General features: G+C 47.9%; 1 protein-coding gene across 1 annotated transcript in view; it reads right to left on the bottom strand.

The window, feature by feature from the left end:
* Nucleotides 1-14,473, bottom strand: part of LOC309806867 (death-inducer obliterator 1-like) — a 57,149-nt gene extending 42,676 nt beyond the window's left edge. Inside the window, 1 exon segment of the mRNA XM_082625881.1 lies at nt 14,274-14,473. The gene's annotated coding sequence lies outside the window, so the exon portion shown is untranslated.
* Between the last annotated feature and the right edge of the window lie 2,324 nt (nt 14,474-16,797).

Genomic DNA, 16,797 nt, shown 5'->3' with positions numbered 1-16,797 from the left:
ACGGGTCTGTGCAGACAAAAAGTCAACCTTGTGGCTGAAAAGCTCGCCACGACTGGTGCCTCGGCAAAGCTCTGGTGAGGCCGGGACCCCAGCTCCCCCTTGGCGGGCGGGCAGCGGGCACTCTGGTTTCTCTCTATCCACTTCCTAGTGAAAACACAGGCTTGTGACCTCGGTGGGCAGCTCTCCAAAAGCGCCTCAGGAACAACCAGCAGAGCCACCTGAATGCGTCCAGGGTTAAGGTGGAGGCAACGAGGCTTTCCCTGTCCTCTACGGAACCGCTTGCTCCCTTGGATGGACTCCTGCTGGGGTCTGCACGTTTGTGTCCCCGGAGCCCTCCTGAATGGGATATCTGCCCTGGAAAAGAGGCCCCAGAGCCCGCCTGGCCCTGCCACCGGGACCCAACTGCCCCGGCATCTTGACCTCGGGCCTCCCGCCTTCAGAGCTGCAAGAAATCAAGTCCACTGTGTCAAAGCTCCTAGCCTGTGGTCCTTGCCACGGCAGCCCGAGGGCACTGAGGCAGCTCCCTCTTGTCTCTCAAGGAACAAGAAGACATGGCTTCAAACACTGGCAAGGGACTCTCTGAATCCTACACCCTGGGGGTTGGTGCTTGTAAGACAAGGCCCCCGCCAGGGTCTTAGGGACCCTCTGAACTGCACAGGCTCCTGTCCTCACCGAGTCTGCAAGATGGGGCAGGTCTGGCTAAATGCCCAGGACAACACTGGGATGGGCCCCCAAACGGGAGCCTCCCCCATCCTTCCCCAACCAAGACAGAGGGTGTGACTGTGAGGTGGGGGGGAGGGAGGGTCACAGACGGGACCTGGGCACAGTAAGTCGCTCCCCAGGACAGTCAGCCCTGCTGGGCACCTCAGGGGTTGCTTCCTAGGGACCCTGATCCTCCAGCTCCGCCCCCCTAACCACCCACCCTACCGCTTTCATGTCCGCAGTGGTCTGTCTGGGCCCCGAGTGCACCCGGGCTGGCTACTCCCTTCCAGCACCCACGGGGGCACTGCTGCCAGATCCCCGTGTCACCCGTAGCACCCAGTGCAGGCCTGGTGCACCGTGTCTCGCTGCGGCAAGAGCTGTTGGTAAGGATGCGGTGAGAGGCTGTGGGTGAGACAGCCTACGATAAAGGCAAAATGCCACCGTTCCCTCAGGCCCAAAGACCCCTGGGGCCTCCTCACCCACAGCGCACCCCGGCTGTACTCTGGGGCTCTGGTTCCCGCCGGTCCACTTTGAGGGGGACGTGTGCACTGAACCCTCTTCACTGGGGACCACAAACTAGCCAGATAGTCCACGCTTTTCCCAAAAAGCGAGAACGTGGTGGAGGGCCCCCTGAAAACATTGCCTATCTTCTTAAAGGTAACCCATTTCCCCAGGTGTTAAAGTTCAGAGTCAACTGCCTTTTGAAATTCCCATTTCTCAACAACAAGAGCATTTCTAACCATGACCTACAGCAGAGGTTCTCAAAGTGTGGCCCCCGGGCCTTTCAGGAGAGCCCCCCCCAAGGTCAAACTCTTTGCACAACACTAAGGGCAGAGACGTGGTGGTTTCTCAGAAGCCAAATGACAGAGATAGGACGAAGGAGACCAGAGAATCCGGCTACTGTCGCTTAAGCCAGACGTTCAGGAGACCTGCAAAACCCTAGGACAACACTACCTTTCTCATTAAATTGTTTTTCTTTTGGAACACAGTTTCCATAAAGTGTTATTTACGTTATTATTTTTAAGTATATTTAAATGTCTCATTTTTAATGCCAAATATGGAAAATATCAATAGACACAACATAAACAAAAGCCCTCTAGGGTCCTTGTTAATTTTAGGTGCAAAGGGGTCAGTCTGAGTATGGCCAACGGCACAGACTTGACACTACTGGCTACTTCAAAGGGCTGCTCTTGATGGGCCAGTGAGACGGAAGGGCCGTGACAGTGACGCTCCAGGAGGCTGCTCTCCCAGACCCTCCCCACCTCTCCTCGGATGACTGAGAAGGCACCGGTTATGAAACGGCAGCATTCAGAAGGACGGCCACTCAAGTCCAAAGAGAAAATGGCTGGAGGAAGAAACCAAAGGCCTGCTGCTTCTCACAAGTACGTGCTTCATGAGTGGAGCTGCATCTCATGCCACAGGCCAAGGGGCAAAAGTAATGCTTGGAGACCGTGGAAATGCAAACGTCAAGAATTCAACTGTATACTTGAGCCGGAATCTTCCTTTCTTTCTCTGAGATTAGAAGAGGCCAATGTCTACCTTTGGGGGGCAGTGGGGAAGGTCCAAGCTTAAATAAAGCAGTTATTAAATAAAAACAGGATTTTACAGATCCACGCAGAGCTCAACTTGAGGCAACTTCTCCGACTCCTGCCACCACTGCCCGGGTCGCGAAAGTGCAGAAGAAAGCCACCTTACTACTAAAAACACAAATACTGTTTAAATTACAATCTAACAAACCGAAAGAGTCAATGGCTAGCACTGACCTAGCCCTGTCTCCATGGGGCACTGGGGGCATTTCAGGGGGACCACTCCTTGTGCCGGCTCAGCATGCCAAGTCCTGACCAAGGCAGCCCCCAGCGTCCTCCTCCGCTGACCACAGCATGACCACACCCACACACTAACAAGTAGGGTAAGTCCTCTGATAAGCAGAGAGGGGGCTGGGAGGCTCAAGGGGCAGCACCACGGAAGAAGGCAGGCTTCACACCAGGGTGTCCCTGCCTTCAACCCCAACTGCAAACCTAACAGCTAGGTGTGCTGCCCAGGGAAATGGGGACAACTGTGAAACTCCATCGTGTCAAGTGCCAGTCAGAGTATGATAAATAGCCTGTGTCATTTGTAAGGGGGCTCCCAGCATGCCTTTTTTTTTTAAAAAATTAAGGGACACAAACCAATGTCCATCACCAGGCGACCAGCTTGAGAAAAACCCAGAAACAGCCATATGATGCAATTCTTTAAGACTGTAATTAAAGGATGATGAACTCCACAGCCCCTGCCATGGAAAGAGCCCCACACCCTTGAGCGAAGCCAGCAGGTAACAGTTCCCAGCACATCTTGACCCCCACCCCCACCCTGCCCCAACCAAGTTCACAAACACATCCACAGCTGTAACTGGGCTTCCAAATGGTGCCATTTCTGGGGTTTCTGCTTTCTTTATATCCTTTCATATTTTATATCCTTTCTTTATATCCTAATTTTCTCTATATATAAAGTTATCTTTGCAACCTATACACAGTATAGCTCTCTTTACATTGGGGGAGAACCTCACTTCCCTTCCTGTAGTAAAGGTGTATTAAATACCTCTTGAGTGTCTCTATCAGCATATGAAAAACAAAACCATAGCACCTAAGTTTGACACTCAAGAGAGAAACTTCTGCTTCACAAATTACAACCAAGATAATCACACCGACTAAGTAGGTTGTACAATCACGGCTACAACAATTCTTATTAAAATGCGTACAATTACCTATTCAACTTCACGCAACTACTTACCCTCAAAATTAGAGGTGACCTTTCAACAATGCAGGAACTGGACTCCCATCCATTTCCCGTGTATAACTTATACTTGGCCTCCGTATACAGCAGACTGTGCAGTACCGTACTATTTACTATTGGAAAAAGTCCCTGTGTAAGTGCACCCGGACCGTTCAAACCCATGTTGTTCAAGGGTCAACTACACTACTCAAAAAAATAAAATGAAGAGAACAGTACGGAGGTTCCTTTAAAAACTAGAGTTGCTGTATGATCCAGCAATCCCAGTCCTGGGCATGTATCAACCTAGATGTCCACTGATGGATGCAATGGATAAAGAAGATGTGGTTAATGTATACATCAAAACATTACTCAGCTATAATGAAATGCCATTTGCAGCAACATACATGGACCCAGAGATTATTATACTAAATGAAATCCGAGAAAGACGAATATATATCACTTATATGTGGAATCTAAAAAACCTGACATAAATAAACTTACTTATTACAAAACAGAAATAGACTCAGACATAGAAAACAAAGTGTATCCCACGGCCCGCATGCTCGGGCAGGGGGATAAATTAGAGTTTGGAATTTTTTTAAAAAAAGGCCTAAGCGAGAGACTCCAGGAAGTGTGGGAGCTTAAGATCAACGGAGCTCAATGTAGACCGTTAGGCCTCCTCCTTCCCAAATAGTACATGTCCATTAGCTTTTAGTCACACAGCCTTTGCAGTGGAATTAACACACATCATTTGATGCTGGCCTTAAAGAGAGTAACATTAGGTTTCCACTGTACCTGACGCCACCATTTAAGTAAGAAGAAATGCAAAAGGGACTCTTTAAGGAAAGTGTTTCTTAAAGGACTTCCCGAAGCCACCAGTTGTATGAGAAATCAGGCCTCTACTGGACACAGTGCCAACTGCAGGGACCCAAGGACAACAGTGAACTGACCTGTAAACATTCAATCTTCGCTCTGTAAGAGCCAAACGGAAGTCACTTGGTAGCTTGCAACACGTGTATAAAAAAGGTAAAACACGTCATGTTAACAGAAATAAAAAACAATCAGTACCTGGAACATCTGGAAAACACACACAAAAAAGACCCAGTCCGCGGGCTGCCAGGGAAGGGGCTCCGCGCCTATAAGGCACCCTGTGCTCAGTCACGGAGAGACTTCCTGTGTCAACAGCAGGACCCACAACTCCACCGCCAAGAAGAAAACGGGAGCCGAGTCCCCACTCCAAACCCTCCCCGCCTCACCAAGAAGATAAACCCCACCCACACGAAGGGCCACCTGAAGCACTGGGCGTCGCCCCGTGTCCAGGTTCCAGTGACGCATTTCCTCCACAAGCCATGGTGATGCTCACACACGCATACATGCTGGGAGGGGCACTGCTCGCCAGAAAGAAATGGTGACCCCCGGTAACAGCAGACAATCAGGGGAGGGGCCCACTGCCCAACTTTTAATTCTGCCCTTTCTTATCAGAGCATAACTCGCTTCGCCTGGAACAGCCTGACTTTAATCGAATACTAATAGAAGACAGTTCTCGGTGGAAAATCAGAAGGAAATTAAAGATACACCTTATTCCTAAACTCACTGCTAACCTAAGTCTGCAAGAACACGGGCAGCTAGCAAACAGAAGGTGCTCAGGAAATGCATTAGGCAGAACGCTTCACAACAGGGTTGGGGCTGGGCCTCCCCAGGCGACCCCTGAGACGTCTCTGCCGTGTTAAGATGGGAGAGCAGAGGACTAGACGTGGAGACGTGTATGGTCAATACACGCCACCCTCAAGTGCCAACAAGGGGCCCCAGGCTCCAGGGACATGGCTGCCGACCCTCACAGGACCCCATTACACACGTCTCCAGGGCTGGGAAGGCCACCCTTCTGGTCCCTGCTACAACCAGGGTGCTTGGCACACAGGATGCAATAAATGTTTGTTGAATACAACAAGAAATCGTTCTAAAGGTCACAGATCTTATTTCCTTAAAATCCATGACTAAGATATGGGGATATGTGCATGTGGATAGCTGATTCACTTTGTTATAAAAGAGAAACTAACAAACCATTTTAAGCAACTATACTCCAATAAAGAGGTTGGAAAAAAAAATCCAGGGCTAAAGCACCTTTCTTGGAAACATGAAGGCAGGGACTACGTAGCTCTGGGGAAATCATGGAACATTTGTTTGGGGTTGGCCCAACGGCCCAGTTAGAACCCAGCTCTGCGATCTGGATTGCTGGATCTGCAATCAAGGGGTGCGAATGCGGTGGCCCCTCTATCTATTACCTCTCCTGATGCCCCGCAGAATCTGTGTTTCCTGTTCTGTGACTCTCGGATCTAGAGGGCTCAGTCCCGAGGGGAAGAGAGCTTCCTCGCAGGGACGCAGTGAGGCTTCCTGGGGCCGTCGCGGGAGGCTGTGGCCTGGCCACTTGGGACTCTTCAGGCCCAAAGCAGGGGTGGCAGGGCCCGACTGTCCAGGGTGAGGAGCCGGAGAACCCAGGTCCTCTTCGTCCTCCAGGCCGGTGGACAGCCACAGCGATGCCCTCGGGCCCGACGGCTGAGGCTCAGACCCGGCAGAAGCAAAGGTTTGGGTCACCCACCAGGCCACGGACTCCCAGCAGCTGCTCGGGGGCCCAGGGAGCGTGGACGGGTTCATGGAGGAGGGTCGTCGTCGGTACCAGCGCAGCGGCTGCCACCAGGAGTGACGGCTGTGACAGCCGCGCCTCATCCTGCTTCTGATGGAAACATGCCTGCGTGTTTATCCACCGCACGCTTTTGTTTTCTCCTCCTTGCTCGTCCCTGGTCGCGTTGGATGCGACGGGAATGGCCGGCCTTATTCCCATGGTCTGCAGGACCGGGCAGCCCGCCCAGAAGTGATGGAGGGTCCGGTCCCCTCTCCTGGGGGCGGGGACAGTGGCGAGGTGGGCGTCGTGTTGGGTGGGAGGTGAGTTTGTGCCTGTCTTCCTTTGGGAATTTGGCTCAAAGGGCGGCTAAAAGCAAGGCATGCAGGCACGCGGGGGGCCGAGATGATGGGTCCACTCACCCACGCACAGTAAGGCCAATCTAGAGACACTGGCTTGCAGTGAAAGAAAGTGCAGCTTTTATTGCGGGTGCCAAACAAGAACTTCAGGTCTTTTGAGCAATAGCTGCCCACACTGCTTGTTTGGCACCTGCAAGAAACGCTGAACTTATTTTCACCGCAACTGGTGGCAGCAAATTGGCTTTACTGTGTGCAGGCAAGTGGACCCACAACTGGTTCAGTACCATTCAGCCTCATCAATAAACAAACAGCAAGGAAAATAGGAAAGGGGAGCCATAACAGATTAAAAGGTATTTAAGAGCTATGAACCAAATGCAGTCTTTGGATACTGATTTAAGTAAGTCAACAGTAAAAAGACACTTGTGAGCCAATCAGAGAAATCTGGACAGGGATGGAGATTAAGGAAGATGATGATGACGTGATTGTGCTTTTAAACAGCCCTTTTCTTTTTAGAGATACATTTGTGAAGGAAAATGATATGACATCTGGAAATGCTTTAAAAGAACTCAGTGACGGTGGGAGGATGGCGATGTATAGGTGAAACAAAGTTATGCCTGAAGCTGAGTTATTGCACACAGGAGTTCATTATTCTAGCCTCTCCGTTTTTGTGCATGTATACATTTCTGTAAGTTTTTGTTTTTAAGCACAGCATTCCTACACAATTAAGTCTAAGTTTATATGTTTTTATTGCGGTAAAATATATATAACATAAAATTTGCCATTTTTTACCATTTGGAAGTGTACAATTCAGTGGCTTAAGTACATTCACAATGTTGTGTAAACATCACCGTTATCTATTTGCAGCACTTTCTCATCTCCCCAAACGGAAACTCTGTCCCTGTGAAACATGTTCCCTCCATCCATCTGCCTCCCCCAGTCTCTGGCCCCCCTCATTCCACTTTTTGACGTTATGAATCTGATGACTCTAGGTACTTCATGTAAGTGGAATCATACAGTATTTGTCTTTTTGTGTCTGCCTTTTCCCGGTCAGCAGCCTGTTTTGGAGGTCCATCTATATTGTGAGGCATGTGTCAGAACTTCATTCCTTTTCATGGCTGAATAGTAATCCATTGGCTGTACAGACATTCTGCTTATCCATTCGTCTGTTGATTGGATTGTTTCCACCTTTTGGTGACTATGAATAAAGCGGCTACGAACACTGGTATACAAATATCTGTTTCAGTCCCTGCTTTCTATTCTTCTGGGTAATTCCTATTCTTTTGGGTCATATGGTAATTCTGTGTTTCACTTTTTGAGGAACCACCAGCTGCACCATTTTACATTCCCACCAGCAATCCCGAGGGCTGCAATTTCTCCACATCCTCACCAACACTTGTTATTTTCTTTTCTAAGAGCCACAGCCAATGGGTGTGAACTGCTATCTCACATCCATTAAAGTGCTTTTGATTTGCATTTCCCTGATCATTAGTGATGTTGAGCATCTTTTCATGTGCTTATTGGCCATGTGCTTATCTTCTGTGGAGAAATGTCTATTCAAGTCCTTTGCCCATTTTTGAATTGTGCTGCCTCTTTGTTGCTGGACTACAATAGGTTTATATTTAATTTGTGTCCAGGAAGGGAAGTATAAGCGCTCTCTCTGCTGCCACTGCACTGACTTCTGAGTCATCTGGAACGGCTGGAGCACTCCACCTGTCCACACGCTAAGTGGCATCCCAACCAAGGCCATCTGCCATTTGCAACAACTGTCTATGCTCAGAAGCTATATCTGCACATAAATACATTCTAATTTCCTTCCCCAAATTTAAAAGATTTTCGGGCCTCCCTGGTGGCGCAGTGGTTGAGAGTCCGCCTGCCGATGCAGGGGATACGGGTTCGTGCCCCGGTCTGGGAGGATCCCATATGCCGCGGAGCGGCTGGGCCCGTGAGCCACGGCCGCTGGGCCTGCGCATCCGGAGCCTGTGCTCCGCAACGGGAGAGGCCACAACAGTGAGAGGCCCGCATACCGCAAAAAGAATAGGAAAAAAAAAATAAATAAATAAAAGATTTTCAACGGGTCTTAATGCAATGTAAGATGAACCATGGTTTGATATATTGGTGTCTATATTCTGACACCCAAAGCCCAACTATAAAATATTTGCCTATATTGGAGAAGGTAGAATTTACCTTTGAGAATACCTAAATAGAAGTCCGAAGGAAGACAAGAATCATCTCTCAGATGTAAGAAAGTACTTCAAGAGATTTTCTAAACAATCGTCATAAAATGAGGTGGATAGCCCTGGGCACCCGTCTTTATTTTGAATACTTCTGCCAGCAGTGGGGTTAAGGTGTGGCTCAGTCTAGACTCTCACGAGGTCCCTGCGACTCAGTTCATGGGAACTTGGGGTGACCGTGAAAGAGGGAGACAAGTGGACACCTCCCGCCCTTGACTGCCTCAAAGGGAAGCTGGTAATTGTTACTCTGCTCTCTCAAGTAGCGTCTATTTCAATGAAACTTAAGTGAAATAGCTGAGTTTGAAGGGATTTTTACAACTCATCAGACACCCTGAGATGACCTCTGGTCAAAGTTGGATATTCACATTAAATTTGGAAATAGGAGAAGGTCAATAATAAAAACTATTTTTCGTAGGAAAAAGAAAGACTGTTCCAATTACATGTCAAGAAATTATACCAGGAAGTCAGGAAGAGGAAGAAAACTGGTGTCATCTGTACAGAGAGACGAGAGACTTAAAGGAAAAGGGTTAATGAAACCAAGAGGGGTGACAAACTTCGGGGCCCAGGTGGGAGGGTGTGCCCCCGACACTCAGCCACGCTGAGAGCCCCACAGAGATGGGACAAGGCCAGTCACGGCGGGAGATGCCACGGGGGCTCTCAGAACCACAGGTCTGACAGACAAGAGAGGACAGGAAAGGCCTGAACCACAATTCGTAACCTCAACCTAATAAACATACAGAATTCGCCTAACAGAGAATGCACATCCTTTCCAAATAAACACAGAATTTTAAAAAATTGACCACATAAGAGGTCACAATGGAAGTCTCAACAAGATTTTAAAAACTGCCATCTTCACTGATCACAATGTGATAAATAAATGGGAGGAATAGATAAAATGCTGTCCTTACAAAGAACAGTCTTATCTGCAAAACAGAAACAGACTCACAGACATAGAGAACAGACTGGTGGTTGTCAAGGGGGTGGGGGTGGGGGATTGATGGAGTGGGAGCTTGGGGTTAGCAGATGCAAACTATTACATATAGGATGGATAAACAAGGTCCTAACCCTATATAGGGTTACAGTTCCCTCTATAGCACAGGGAACTATATTCAGTATCCTGTGATAGACCATAATGGAAAAGAATATGAAAAAGAATGTATGTATGTATATACATATATATATATATATATATATATATATATATATATATATATATACGTGTGTGTATATATATGTGTATATCCATATATATATACCTGAGTCACTTGGCTCTACAGCAGAAATTAACACAACATTGTGAATCAACTATACTTCAATAAAATAAATTTAAAATAAAAAGGACAGAATTCCTACTGCACAGGAAAGGGAGAAGCAATAGTACAGCTGCACCTGGTAACTGGGGCTGGTGCGCAAGGACAAGTGGGTGCGGGGCGGCCCCCAGCCCCTCTTCAGGTGGAGGAGGGAAGACAAAGCAGGGGGGCAGCGCCACCGTCCTGCCCAATGACTCTGATGGTGACACGACAGAGGAGAGGGGAGCACTGCCCCAGAGAGTGAGAGACTGCCCCACAGCCCCAGAGCCTGGCTAGGGTTCAAGGTCATGAACCCAAAATGTCACCTCACAACAACTGTGTCACCAGTGATCCTGGATTGGGGCTGGACGGGGGAAAATGGTGTAGAGGATGTTATTGGGACACGAGGCAAAATTTGAATTACATAAGAGTATTACAGCAATGTGAAGTGTCCCGATTTGGGCCACTGTATTCTGGTTATGTAAGATAATGTAATATTCTTGAAAATCACACACTGAAGTGTTTGGGTATCAAGGGGCATGGTGCCCACAGTTTACCATCAAATGGTTGAGACTGCGAGAGACAGAACAAATGGGGCAAAATGTGAACAACTGGGGGTTCTGGGTAAAGCTGGGTGGGCACACAAGGAGCTCTTAGCACTCATCTTGGAATTTTCCTGCAAGTTTAAAATTCTATAAAAATTTTAATTACCATAAATAAATACAACGAATCATCTAAATCCTGGGTTCTACAGGCACCTGTCTGGCCCAATCTCTTCACAATCTCAGTGCCGTAGTAGAAACTGTGGGGTAGGAAGGACTGCTATAGCTTAGAGACAGAAAAACGTCACTGAAGGCAACACAGGAGCATGGCTGGGTGCTGGTTTGGAAAAACACGCAGCCATAAAAGTCACCTTTAGAACATCTGGGGGACATGGGAATACGGACTGGGTAGTAGATGGTACGAGACAATGACTATCGACCTTGTGAGGTGTGAAAACGGCACTGGCGTTACGTGGGCGACGCAGGCGTAAATATTTAGAGGTGACGGGTCATGGCATCTGTCATTGTCTTTGAAACTGTGCTGTGCGCGTGCACGTGTGTGTTAAACATGGTAAATGTTGACGGCTCACACTAGGTGAGGGGAGGGCAGGTGTTCAGTGAACTCTGTGCTCATTAGAAAAATAAAACAAAGCGAACCACCTGCTAGCAGACTCGTTTACTCATTCTCAACTTCTCCACCTGACGCCTCCTGGGCACTGAAAACCTAGCCCGTCGGACACAGAACGTGGATTCCGCCCCACCCCATCCTGCTCGTCCACACGTCTTCCCATCTCAGGAAACGGCGCCACCCGCCCACCTGCTCCAGCCACACGCCCCTCCGTGATCCCCACTTCCTCTGCCCAGCAGCCCTACATCCAGCACCGCGGGCCCTGGCCAGTCTCAGCAGAGCGGCTGCGGCCTCTGACCAGGCTCTGTCTCTCCACTCCTGCCCACCCCCAACCTCTCCTCCTGGAGTCCCGTCTCCCTTTTGCACAGCAGGGAGAGCCATCTTTGCAGCCTGTCAACCAGACCCCACACCGGGATGGAGGTGGTCCATTCACCCTCGACCTCTTAGCCGCTTCCCTCCAGCCCACGGGGTCTCTGTCTTATTCAAGGTGCCCCCAGTGTCTGGGACACAAGCCTGGGTAGAGTCGGAACAGACCTGTGGGATGACATGTGTACTGAAATAATTTAGGAAAATCACGGAAGACTTTTGCGTATCACATCTTTCAAAATGTTCATGCAAGGAAGAGGGGGAAAGTCACTAAGGAAACAGGAAGGACACAAGGGTTTAAGCTACCTACATTCTAATTCCCCCCCAAATTGCTACTGACGTCACTTCAGCCTGTTTCCTGATGGGTCTTGTAATCCGACCCAGAAACAATCTACAACTTCAATGTAACTAAATTTCACAAATATTCAGGAAGCCTAAGACACATAAAAATTAATGGCCGGAAGTTTTTAACCCATTTAATCTTTGAGTAGAGATAGTGACAGTTAAGTTTTTTTATTGCTGTAAACACCTTCAGCATATTTGAAGGAATCATATAAATAAGAGTTTACCACTATTACGTACACACAGCCAACCATTAAATCATTGTTTTAAAAAGAAAAGCTTTATTTTTTTACAATAAACCAAGTCTATCGCTAAAAATTAATGTTAAAGAGTAACCACACTATAAATAACCAGAAATGATCCAATCAGCACAAACTGCACACAGGGATCGCTTTCAAAGGCAACTAAATATACAAGGAAAATAAGGAACTTGACGAACTTACGAAATACACAAGATGGAAATGCCCATAGGCACAGAAAAGGGAAACGGAGAAGACAAACTCTTAGCACTCAGCCCCAGGGGCCTCACTCCAGGCGGCCTGGGGCGCTCGGCCGGCCGCTGCCCCAGGATCTAGATACGGAAGGCTCTTTTGCAAAAGGTTCCACGTTTACAGTGCCAGCCTCAGCTCGGTTCTCTAACCAGGCCCGTGCTGCGGTCAATGGCAGCGACTACACGACAGCCAGGACCAGCAGCAAAACCCGGACGCTCTTCACTAAGGCCTCATCTACAGCGGCCAGCCCCACTTCAGTGGCCCACTAAGCCCAGTTGCGCTCCCTGGAAAGTTTCCTGTTTACTTCTCCTGGGCCAGGAGCAAGGACCAGGTCCAAGTCTCTAGACCAAGGATGGACCCAAACCCCCTGAAACTGGACGCAAAATTGTGTGTGCGTTTCTTCTGGGCAGGACATTCTTTCACTCACCTGCCCTCCAGGTGCCAAGAAAGTCACAGAAGCTAGGATTCACAGCTTTGATCCTCCAGGGGTCCCGGTTCATAAAGGACCACAGGCTACCAGCCGGTTAATATCCCCAAACCTGGTCTTTTTAGGGATGATTTACATCACAACTGGAGTCTTAGACCATCTTTAACTTTTACGTATTACCTTCAGATAATACGGCCCTTGTTTCTATTTCCCCACCTGTACGCTCAGAACTTTAGAGCAACTTTCTAAGGTAACAACAACAGCAGGAATTCACTAGATGCTCTGTAACTGCAGGCACTGGGCCAGACACTACATTTCAGCTCCTTTACTTCCTGTGTCCCATCTACGCACTAGGTAATATACCTATCTTACAGACGAGAGACTCAGGTGGAGAGGTAAAGAATGTGTAGGAAGTTGTTAAACTAGAGAAGAGCAGAGCAAGAATTTAAACTTTTACCGTCAACACGTAGTACATATAAGGCTTTTCTTCAGACGGTAGGTGCTCAGCAAGTGTTTATTAAATAAATATAAACCATGCCCATTATGATTCACGGTGAGTTCAGTGATGCCCATCATTTGGCGTGTATGTGCGGACACACCCTTAGGAAAGGGATCTAGATGCCTAGCTTTAATATATCCCTTTAAAGAAATAAATTTCCACCGCTCCACACTGTAGGTTCAGAGATGAATATTTGTCTTGCTCAATGCTCTATTTCCTGAGCCTAAAACAGAAACCGGTACAAAGTACTCAATAAATGACTAAGTTAATTAACTCTATGTTAGGGAATCATCCCGTACCCAGCTATAACAGAAAAAGTAACCACCTGTTGCTTCTACACAGAACAGCACAAATAAAATCCACAGATAAAACAACTTATATAAGCTGTAACTTCCTCCTTCTTCAATATCCTTAAAAGAACCAAGCAAAACGGAGTAACCCAGTGTGCAGGCGGACTCCCTCCCAGGAAGGGGGCCCCGGCCAGCACCTGGGAACTTAGATTTCGGGGGGGTTCCCACCACCATTGGTCACTGGCTTATGCTAAACACCAGCTTTCCTTCTGGGCGTCTGGGATTTGGCCGCGTGCCACCTAGGGAATACCCCCCACAACCAGCCCCCAGTAGGATCCATGGCCCCGAGTCTCTAAGGAGCTTTGCTGTCCGGGAACATGTCACCAGTGCTGGGGGGTGACAGGCATCCTGAGTGGCTCCACTGAGAGGTGTTCTGGGGAGCTGGCGCCTGGGGCCCCTAGACCTCTCCCCATGCGCCTCTGCTGACTTTGCTGGGTTCTTTGCCCAAAATAAATCAAAGCCATGAGTCCTCTTAACGAATCTTCAAACCTGGGGGTGGTCTTGGCTACCCCCATCCACCTAGCAAAGCAAGGTGACCACTGACTCTTGCCAGCTTTCCCTCCCTTGAACACAGAAGCGCCTGCACCATTGTTTTCTACAAAAAGGTGCCTGTTACCAGCACTGACTCTCATCAGCTTGGCGTCTAGGACAACTGTATACCACCGACAGCACGCATTACCTTCTATCTCTTTCCATGCGGTTGTGCCTCTCCCTCCACTGGGACCTGCCCCGCGGGGGCCCGCTCTGCCTCTGCTCCCCGAGGGCGGCCTGGGGCGACTCCACCGACGGCCAAGCACCCTGCGCTGCTGTGGAGCCTTCACCCACATTCCGGAGCTCTCCAAGGGTTCTTCGTTCTATGTTTGTGTCCAACTGACGTATCCTACTCCGACTCCTCTTATTTCTTGCTTGTTTACATAGCGCTTCTTCTTTGCAAAAGAAGGAAAAAGTGGTATTTTAATTGTTCGGTTCTTCTAAACTTACCCTCGTGAATGCTGAATATATCTTTTGGTATTTTCGATCCAAGATATAAACATGAATGGGTAAGGAGCACACAGAACCAAACAAGAAGCGCTCCAAAATTCCATAGAAACATCCGGCACAAGGCTCTAGGTTTCAAACTATACAACTGAACATAAACTAAATTAAAACACCCCAGAGGGCTTTCCTGGTGGCGCAGTGGCTGAGAGTCCGCCTGCTGATGCAGGGGACACGGGTTCATGCCGCGGTCCGGGAAGATCCCACGTGCCGTGGAGCGGCCGGGCACTTGAGCCATGGCCAATGAGCCTGCGAGTCCGGAGCCTGTGTGCCGCAACGGGAGAGGCCACAACAGTGAGAGGCCCACGTACCGCAAAAAAAAAAAACACCCCAGGTATTATGTAATCAATACAGCTTATACAGCAATACAATCAAAAGTCCCCCTTTTAAATCAAGAGCCATTTTAACTGTCATCTATGAATAAAAAAAACAAGAAGTTGTTTGATTTTTCTGATACTCAGAATGGGAAAAAAAAAAACAAACCTAGAAATATTTTCTCCAAAAGATTTTCTTGAGATGCAATTATTCTAAGATGACAACTGATATTCTAACTGCAATGCTCAGAAGAGGACAGAACCTAAGTGGTTTAGGATTAAACACGCCCTTCGGCTTCCCTGGTGGTGCAGTGGTTGAGAGTCCGCCTGCCGATGCAGGGGACACGGGTTCGTGCCCCGGTCCGGGAAGATCCCACATGCCGCAGAGCGGCCGGGCCCGTGAGCCATGGCCGCTGAGCCTGCACGTCCGGAGCCTGTGCTCCCCAACGGGAGAGGCCACAACAGTGAAGAGGCCCGCAAAAAAAAAAAAAAAGGGAAGGGATATCTGTATGTGCATGGCTGATGCATTTTGTTGTGCAGTGGAGGCTAACACAACATTGTAAAGCAACTATACTGCAATAAAAAAAAAATATTTAAAAAAAATAAAAATAAAAAAAAATAAAATAAACACGCCCTCACCTTACAAGTGAGATTCCCCCCCACAAAAGGAGTAATCACGTCATAGCTTTGACCTGTGCTACAGAAATATGTCAAATTTCCATCACAGTACAGCAGGCGTCTAATAAGTACCTGTGGTGATGTGCATTCCCGAGGTACCGTACAAAGCCAAACCCTCTACGGTGAAAGAATCACTTAACACACATTTCAGAATGGTGATAACTTCTCAAAAGACATAGAGAGGAATTCACAAGTATTGGTAATATTTTGGTTCCTCAGCTGAGTAGTCAGTACAGGGACTATTTTAATTTTAACCTTTATACCTTACAAATGCTCACATATACTTTCACGAGCAATGTCATAAGAACAATGGAAAATTAATCACTGGCGTGGGAGAAAGAAGGAGAGCTCCATCCCTACCCTGTCTTTATCAGCTCTTGAAAAGCTGAGTGTAAGCTGTGTTATTGTTGGATAACTCGAAAAAGAATGTTTTCCAGGAAAAACGGATTGAGGGTTAACATCAGGGGTAAGCAAAGTTTGCCTTCAGAAGTTTCTTTCTTTCTAAGACTTTCTGTATCACCTTGTGGCCTCTTGCTCCCAACTCAATCCTTTGCCCATCTGCAGATGGTCCCCTAAAGCTCTGAGCGGATTTCAGACTCCTGCCTCACTCATGAAGTATGAAATAAGAAACAAACAAACAAAAAAACCCTAAATTTGCTGTCAGTATCGAAAATGTACCTAAGTCTATCATGTTTCTGTTTAAGGAGGTTACTGTTAAGAAAAAGCAGCCCCTAAACTCAACGTTTCCAGGCCAAGGATAAAAGTGATGTTCAAACTTCGCAAGGATGTTCCAAGTGAGGTGACTGGGCAGAGGGACAGAAGGATTCCTAAGATGCAAGCAGGCTTCCCAGATCCTTTCATTGGTTTATAAACCACCGCTCTCCCCTCCCCGACCAGTGGCCAAAAAAAAAAAGGGGGGGGCAGAGACATCAGGCAGGAGGAGAAAGCACCTGCCAGCTTCTGTTTTATCGCTTACCTCCTACTTTAATCCGAACCTGCTCAGGCAAAGCTTTGTTTCTACTACCCAAAGTCTGTTTAGTGGATTCAATTTACTTCTGATAACAGAAAGAAAATGCTCTCGGCAATCCAATATCCTGATGCTTGGTAGCTTCAAGTACACAACGTGAGTTACTAGAACTCTGGAAAACAATGAAGCAACAGCAACGTTATCAACAG

Source organism: Mesoplodon mirus (assembly GCF_964341445.2).
Source record: "Mesoplodon mirus genome assembly, chromosome: 6".
Classification (NCBI taxonomy): Eukaryota; Metazoa; Chordata; class Mammalia; order Artiodactyla; family Ziphiidae; genus Mesoplodon; species Mesoplodon mirus.
This window is presented reverse-complemented; position numbering and strand designations above follow the sequence as displayed.